Source organism: Belonocnema kinseyi, chromosome 10 (genome assembly GCF_010883055.1).
Source record: "Belonocnema kinseyi isolate 2016_QV_RU_SX_M_011 chromosome 10, B_treatae_v1, whole genome shotgun sequence".
NCBI lineage: Eukaryota > Metazoa > Arthropoda > Insecta > Hymenoptera > Cynipidae > Belonocnema > Belonocnema kinseyi.
In genome coordinates this window covers 113,331,430-113,340,694 of record NC_046666.1, presented here as the reverse complement: position 1 = coordinate 113,340,694, position 9,265 = coordinate 113,331,430, and the positions used below count along the sequence as shown (strand labels likewise).

The window sequence follows — 9,265 nt, the reverse complement described above, 5'->3', positions numbered from 1 at the left end:
ATAATGCATAAATATGTGCTTTTCAATAACAAGTGTTACCCACTTTGTTTCAGTAAAAAATTACGAATTGTATTCGAGAAATTAAAAAAATGTGTTTTTAGGTTAGAACTTCAAGGGTGGTTTTCACCCCTTAAATGGGCTTATGGGCACGTATAAAAAAATACGTGTCGAATATTTTTTGATGTTCTACAACATATCACAATTTCAAGAAAATCGGTAAGGTACACCTCGGGTACCTTCCTTGTAAGTTTATCTTAGTCACACAATAAAAAAACAATTCTTAGGAAGCTGTCGTTGACTCGCGTCGCCACTTTTATTTTGATGATATGCCCAGTTGTTAATTGCACGAAGTATTTAACATCGCATCTATTCTGCAATTAAAATAAGTATATGAATAGTAAAATGTAAGGACGAGTCTATTCATCCGGAGTTGTTTGTAGAAATACTTCCGAAAATATAAAGAATTAAGTAGTCATTTGAAAACCTAGGACGGACAGCCAGAAGTATTTCCGGACGAGTAGACACTGCCGAAAACCTTTAACGCAATATGTGACTAATTTTTTTTTAAATATTAAATTATTTGCAGATATCAACCTGACCACTATTTTTCGTCTGCAATGTCGATTGAAATATTGAGGCATCTGGCTAGGAGAATCCATATCGAAATCAAGAGCGTCTTCATATCAGACAAAATACCAAGAGATGCAAGTTTTGCTTCTATTATCGCAGAAGATTAGAACTCTTTCTCAGTGAATAACTGTAAAAAGTGGAAAAAAGAGGAGAAAAAATGTATCCAAAGTAGCGTTCTGGCAGGTCTTGGCACTGGAAGAATTCACAGATGTGTAAAATATAATCGTGGATCTTGCAATGCCATCACTGGCTGGATGCCATCTCACCGTTTTATATTTATAAATGTTAATATGGCGCTCATCGTAATAAATTTTTTCATTTATTGTATAATATAATATACTTACGAGCAATTTATCGCACTGTCATAAGATGTGGCCCTACTTAAGAAAAATGTAATTAATTATTCAAATATATTGCTTCTATATTAGACTAGATGAACTCTGACGATATAAATATAATTTGAATCGCTGCTCAGAATTATCAATTATTAAAACTTCATAATAAAAGCGTCTATACACGAACACTGTTTTAGGGCTTAGATTGATTTTTCCCAAGTTTGCAGCTCTACAGTTTAAACATTAGATCAAAGAATGTTCAATATAATATTCGAGCTTATATTTTTAACCGATTTTTAGTTTTTCTTAATGGAAACTAAATAAATTATTATGAGTTTTGTGGAAGCCGATTACCAAAAAAAGTTGATAAAGTTTCTTTTTAAGTATGAACTTTGCAAAAATGAAAATTTTAAAGTTTCCAATGCAAAAATAAATTTATTTGGCTCAGCAAAACTTTTGCTGGCTTCAAAAAATTATGTTGGTTTAACAAAATATTACGTTGGTTTAACAAAACTTTCTGTTATTGAATCCCAAATTTGGTGGCATCGTGAAAAAAACTGCATAAATACCCATAACATTAATTTGTTGCACGAATCAAACATTTTTCTCACTGTTTAAAATCAGTATCATCTGTTTTTAAGGTTTCGTAGCTTCGGACTGAAACCCTTATAGTTTCGGTCGGGTATCTGTCCGTCCGTTCATCCGTCCATCCGTCCATCCATCCGTCCTACCTTTTTCCAAGGAGGAAACCTGACGGGATACGGAAGTAGGTGGAGTCGAAAGGGATCGTTTGCGATTGCGCGATATGAACAACTAAATTATGTTCTTTTTTTTAAGACACACTGATCCTAAGTGTCATTTTCGTCGTGTAAATTGCAGTACTCGTCCTTTGTCTTGATTAATAAAAAAGAGACATGTGCAATACCTATAGTTGATCGGGCGGATTGAAGCAAGACACGAGTAGAACTTAATCAATATTCGGCCAATGAAGGCAAGAAATGTGGATAACTTTGTCAATATCCGGCCAATAAAGGCAAGACATGTGCAGGACTTAGTAGATGTCCGGCCAATTAAGACAAAACATGAGCAAGATTTAGTCAATATTCAGCACATCAAGGGAGGCATGTGCAAAACTTAGTGAATATCCGCCCAATTAAGAAAAGGTATGAGGACTGAGTCAATATCCGACCAGTAACGGCAAGACACGTGCAAAACTTAGTAAATATTCCGCTAATTAAAACAAGATATGAGAAGGGCTTAGCCAATATTCGGCCAATTAGGGCAAAACATTTGCAGGATATAGTGGATATCCGGCTAATTAAGGCAAAAAATAGCAAGACTTATTAGAAATCCGGCAAACGAAGGCAAGATATTAGCAGGACTCAGTCACTATCCGGCCAATTTAGGCAAGATATGAGCAGGACATAGCCAATATCCGGCCAATTAAGGCAAAGCATGAGTAAGACTTAGTAAATACCCGGCCAATTAAGGAAAGACATTAGTAGGACTTAGTAAATATCTGGCCAATTAAGGCAATATATAAGAAAGACTTAGCCAATACCCGGCTAATTCAGACAAGACATGTGCAAGACTTAGTGAATATCAAGCCAATTAAGAGAAGACATGCGCAGGACGTAGTCAATATCCGGCCAATTAAGTCAAGATATTATCAGGACTTAGTTCACCGGCTAATTAAGGCTAGTCATTAGTAGGCAAGACATGAGTAGGACCTATTAAATATCCAGCCAACGAAGGTAAGATATTAGCAGGACTTAGCCAATATCCGGCCGATTAAGGCGATAAATGTGCAGTACTTAGTAAATATCTGGCCGATTGAGGCAAGTCATTGGTGGGACCTAGTAAATATCCGGCCAATTAAGGCAAGATATTAGCATTACTTAGTTAATATGCGGCGAATTAAGGGAAGATATGAGCAGGAATTAGTCAATATTCGGCCAGTGAACGCAAGACATGTGCAGGACTTAGTTAATATCCAGCCAATTAAGGCAAGATAAGGACTTGGTTAATATCCGGCCAATGAAGGCATGCCATGAGTAAGGCTTAGCTAATATTCGGTCAACGAAGCCAAGACATTAGCAGTACTTAGTTAATATCTGGCCAAGTAATTCAGGACATGTATAGGACTTATTAAATATCCGGCCAATTAAGGCAAGATATTAGCAGGACTTAGTTAATATCAAGCCCATGAATGCAATACATGTGCAGAACATTGCTATTATCCGGCCAATTAAGGCAAGACATTAGTAGTACTTAGTAAATATCCGGCCAATTAAGGCAAGATATTAGCAGAACCTAGTTGATAACCGGTCAATGAATTCAAGACATGTGCAGAACGTTGTCATTATCCGGCCAATAAAGGTAGGACATATGCAGGACTCAGTGAATATCCGACCAATTAGGCCATGATATAAGTAAGTCTTAGTTAATATCCGGACTATTAAGACAAGACATCAGTAGGACTTAGTCAATCTCTGGCCAATTAAGGCATGTGTAAGAGATGTACAATACTTAGTGCATATCCAGCCGATTAAGGCAAGATAATAGCAGGACTTAGTTAATATCCTGCCAAATAAGGCAAGACGTGTGCAGAACTTACTGTATATCCTGTCAGTTAAAGGCAAGACATGAGTAGGACTTATTAAATATACGGCTAACGAAGGCAATATATTATCGGGACTTAGTGAATATACGGCAAATACGAGACATGTGCAGAACTTAGTGAATATCCAGCCAATTAAGGCAAGATATGAGCAGGACTCAGCCAATACCCGGCCAATTGAGGCAAGACCTGTGCAGGACTTGCTGAATATCCTGTCAATTAAAAGCAAGACATGAGTAGGACTTATTAAATATCCGGCAAACGAAGGCAAGATATTAGCATTACTTAGATAATATCCAGTCAATTAACGCAAGACATTAGCAGGACTTAGTCAATATCCGTCCATTCAAGGCAATACCTGAGTATAAACTTAGTGAATGTCCAGCAAAATAAGGCGAGACATGTGCAGGACTTATTAAATATCCCGCCAATTAAGGCAAGGTATTAGCAGCAGTGATCTCAGATCTGAAACGAGATGTGGTCCAATCCTATGACAGGGCTATGTTCGTGTGAATATAGTAGTAGACGATGTAAATGACTGAGTTGCGCGCGCAACCCATTTCTCCTCTTCTGAATTTGAAAATTCGAAGGTGCACGATTGCCGGTCAGAGCACTTCGGCGGTTCTATTTATATCTCTATCTGCTTTGAAATAAAATGAAGAGATTGGGATTTTAATATTTCTTGATTTCGATGCTGGCGATTCTCATGATTTGAATACTTCGCGCGCCTCTTTATGTGCCTATACTTTGAGGTTAAGTTATTTCAAGTATAAAATATTAATTATATAAATAATAATACTATTATATATATAATAGTATTATTATTTATATAATTTAAATTTATATTTATATCCCGGAGGGGCCCTATTCGGTTCGGTTTTGATTCCTCTAGAATCAACCGAAGGGCCTGTGACAAAGCCGCCGAACGCGTCCTCGGGTTGCGGACAGAGGGTCCCTGTACCAAGGGTTTCTGCTGAATATGGTTACAAAAATAAATAGGCAGTCACGGACAATTGTCCAGGGGTGGTCCCGAAGGAATTAACCCCCAAGCGGAGGTGTGAAAACCGTGCCGAAAGCTGAATGGCACCTGGGTGAGGTGTCTAGAACGGTGACTCTGGGATACCAGGCGACCTCTCAGAGTAAGCAGCCTTATCCTTACATGCGGGGCTCTACAAAGATGGACGAACCCCTTTCCCTAGCTTCTCGTCGGAACAACAATGACAACACCAAACACAGTTGTAGTAAGTGCGGTTCAAAACAACAGAACGCGCAGGGCTCCCGAAAATGGGTCGGCCAACAATGCCGACCAATCTAGAGCTGGGGAAGCCAATGAAAATGGATTCAATGCGATGGATCGGCGGGATCTCGTGACCTTTGGGTGGACGGAGCAACTGAATCACGACTTGCTAGACTGCTACGATGCGAGTGTGGCCCGTGAACGGGGTTACATGGCCCGGCTGCATGCTCTGTGGTGCGAGAAACACCCGGAGCTATCGCACTTTTCGCAGCAACGTCTGCGAAACCATGCTAAACTACTCCGTAAAAGGGGCTATGTAAGCGGAACGCCTACTCTACCGCAGCTAGAACAAGCTGGCAACAAAGAAAGAGAGGCGACACTAAGACCAACCGCGGGCAGGCACGCAATAGACGAAGAGCGATGCTTTACGACCCGGAGAAACATCAACACCAAGGTTTCTCTCAAGCCTAAAGATCTGGCTGAAATGGATGACGAGCTTCGTGGACATTTTTCCAGTGAATCCGACTTCTGGGCTATCAATTATTGTGTGTATAATGCAGCGAGAGCTTTGGCCGATGCGAACCGTAAAACAAAACCAACGGCTGATCATAAGACCAAAAGACGAATGCATCAACTGGCCATAAAGATAGTTTGGACAAGACAGTACGCGTCCCGCATTCAATGTGTGATTGACTACATCACATCTGGCAGAAATTTTACCGCCAAGGTTCGAAAGTTCGCGCGCGAACTCCGGACCCGTTATCACACACTTAACAAGTCAAAGCTGCTGACCATCAGGCAGCATATTGTAGAAAGCTATTTTCACGTTTTTCTCTTCCCCTCCCTCTTCTTTCCTCTTTACATTGTTTCCCCTTTGCCGCTTGGAAACCCCTCTGATATATTTCTAGACTCTTTTTCGTCTCCCTTCCCTCTACCTTTCTCAAGACTTTTTCCTTTTTTTCCTTATTTCTTCTAATTCTTCATCCCAGCACCATTCCTCCCCATTTATCCATAACCTGTCTCTCCCTATCCATACCATATGACCCTTTTTCCTCTCTACCCAAGCCCTATGTGCAATACTTAGTGAATATCCGGGCAATTAAGGCAAGACATGAGTATGACCTAGTATATATCTGGCCAATTAAGGCAAGATACTAGCAGGACAGCTAATATCCGGACAATGAAGGCTCAATTAAAAACCCAAAGTAAGGACTTGGAATAAGGGATTTGAATAAAATAATTAAACAAATGTAATTCGGTTTTAAGCTGATCTCCATTCAATGATCTTTATTTTACGAAGGCAAGAAAAAGACTATCGGACAGGTGTAGTCAAAGGCATACGCAGTAAGTCAGTCATAATAAGATATCATATAATTTGAAATACATCATATCCGGTTTTTTATGCAAAATATTCTCTAAAAATCGGTTCCCCAAGCAAAAGAAAAGATTAGTGAAAAAATCAATTGAAAAAAACATGATTAAAACAAAATAGAAAATAGAAACTCTATTTTTCCAGAGATCTGACTTATACCACAGCTACCTTGTAAAAACTAATATTGTCAGAATCAGGCATTTGAAATTAACAATTTACTAATGATAAATTCCAAAATTAACTATTTTCAAAATAAATGTTTAATAGCTCACAATTATTTTAGATTTTTGAAAATTGAAAGCATGAAAAATTGAATAATTTTTAAACTTAATTTCCTCAGCATTCAAAAAATTGCAGAAACAAATATTCAAATTTGAATTTAAATCTACAGAGTTAAGTAAATTAAAAATTTAGAGATTAAAATTCTAATGATTTTAAAACTAAATATATTCAAAAATAAATACCAAATGGTTTGAAATGACAAAGTCCTTCAAATGAAACTTGACATACTTGCAGCATTTAATAGTTACCCATGCATTTTTAATTTTAATGTGCTTAAGGTTGTGGATCTTTTAATTGGAGTCGTGATTTATTATTTCGTATTATTATTATTATTATTATTATTATTATGTTAGGTTTTTAAGAAAGTCTTGCAACACACAATACAAGTATTTAAGTCCGTCCAGCAGGCGGAGTCATTTCAGTAACCAACAAATTAAATTCAACTGACAGGTGCAAAATTTCGTAGAAAGAAATATTTTATACTAATGAGGACTGTCAACGTTCAGTCGAAACGTCAACCGAATATGTACTGAGAATCTCTCAGGCATAATTTCAATCAATTGACGAGTAATTGACTGAGATTTTGACTTCAATCTACAAGAATATTATTACACCCTGGTCAACAACTTAACATCTTATATATAGTAATGTAAGCTCCCTCTGCAACTACAACTCGTGCCTAACACTCTAGTAGACTTTGTACACCTGCAGTATAGAATTCCTTTTGTCGTGAATTAAAAAAGTTGTCCAGTGGATTTTTAAGATCTGTAAGATCATAAAATTTGTCATCCTGTAAATAATGTTTAATGCTCGAAATAAAATGTAGTCTGTAGGTATAGACTAAGTCTCATGAATACGATGGGTGTAGTATATGACATGTTAATCCAATATTAAATACTTTCAACTCTTGAATAGATTTAGGTTTTCTTCGGGGCCATCCATAAATTACGTAACGCAATTTTCCGACCATTTTGACCCCCCCCCCCTCCCTTATGTAACGCTTTTTCCGACTTTTCCCTGTAGTTTTTCGCCATTGTGTAACACTGCTCTGGACCCCCCCCCCATGAAGTGTTACGTAATTTATGGATGGCTCTTAGCATGTTTCACCTGAAATTGGTATTTTTAAATGAAAATGATTAGATTTAAATCCAATTATTCTTATTTTTTAAATCTATCCGCCTCGCGGGTACATTCTTGTCACGCACTTCGCTTTTTTCGCAAATTTGAGCGCGCCTAGGGCGAGCGACTCTTGATTCTCGCATTTAAATGTCCTTCGGCTTCAATAAAGAAATTCTCATCACGCATCTCATGCTTCGCTCTCGATTTGATCTTAAATGCGATTTTTGCTACGCTACGTGCAACGCTATTATATCAAATGTATATTATGTTTATTTCTGCACCTCGGGCTTGTACGGGTTATTCAGATATTGTAAAATAATTCCCAAAGTTGATTTTTTCATGATTACTTTAATATTTGCTCCATATTTGCCACTAATTTTTATTCTCGGCTACTATGTATAAAAAATGTATCATTGTCATGAATTTTTATTATTAAAATTTATAATATATATTGGCATTAAAATATACGTATTTTCATTATTTTGATTTTTAAATTTTTTAAATGTGTGCATCATAAAAAAAGGAATTTTGGTATTAAACTTTTTAATGCAACTTGTGCCGTTTATCCATAAATAAATTTTTTTCTTTTCAATGTTATTTTTAATGATTTAAACCAAAAATACGCATCCTACCGTTAGTTGGCTCAATGAAAAATTGTAGATATAATTTAGGTGATAAATTGCATTAGTTAAAATGTTATTGTATCTTATATCGATTTTTCATAAAGTTATTTTTTTTATTTTGAATGTATTCTTATAACAAAAAGCTTATTAAAAAATTGAAGATCTTTTTAGAAAGCATAATTTTTCGTCATTTATGTATTTTGGTATCTGGCATTATTTTTTTAATGATTTGATTTTTTCATTGTCAACGTTATTTTTCACGATTAAAATAAAAACTACGTATTCTGTCATCAAATCGTTAATAACAAATTTTGTAGATGATTTTTTGTTGAACACATTTTGACTCTTTATTTTTTTCGTAACTTGTGTCCTTTGCCTAACGTTTATTTTTTTCTATTTTTAAAGTCGTTTTTTACGAATAAAGCGAAAACTACGCATCCTATCAAAAAGTGAATAATAACAAAGGAGGATGTACGATTTGGGCGGCTTTTGGCCTAATTTAGGTTTGGGTAAAAAAATTAGACAAACATTTTTTTTATCATCTCCTTAAAATAATTAGTCGATTCCACCCTAAACGGACCATCCTCAACCCCGTAATTTCAGCTTCGTTACCCCCTCCAATACTGAAAATGCCATAACTATTTATTCATTACAGTGTATATAGATAAAAAATATTTAAGCTTGATCAGCAGACTTGACCAGGGTATCCTTGGGGTTTTGGTGTCGCTGATTTCGAATCTGAGGTCCTTTAACCTATATCACATCAGATTTGAGCTCATTTAAATGTCACATAGAATACATTTTTTAGCTTAATCTTGGGATGTCCTTCAGATAACCATCAAGCGACCTTTAGATGACCTTACAGGACTAAAAGATCCCCTGATGTTGATTCAACGACCCCAAAAACCTATATATACAGTCATTAAAATTCATGACGTGGCATTTTTTCTGCTTAACCCTGAAGTGATATATAGTTGACCTTGAAATTAGCTCTAATTGACATCAAGCGGTTAAACAAGCCCCAAATATAGATTCAGAAACCCTAAA

At 36.5% G+C, this 9,265-nt stretch overlaps 1 protein-coding gene across 1 annotated transcript in view; it reads left to right on the top strand.

Moving 5' to 3' along the window:
- Window positions 1–1,097, top strand: part of LOC117181684 — a 169,507-nt gene extending 168,410 nt beyond the window's left edge. The window contains exon 3 of the transcript XR_004468156.1: window positions 587–1,097. The gene's annotated coding sequence lies outside the window, so the exon portion shown is untranslated. The remainder of the gene's footprint in view (window positions 1–586) is intronic.
- The last annotated feature ends 8,168 nt before the right edge of the window (window positions 1,098–9,265 follow it).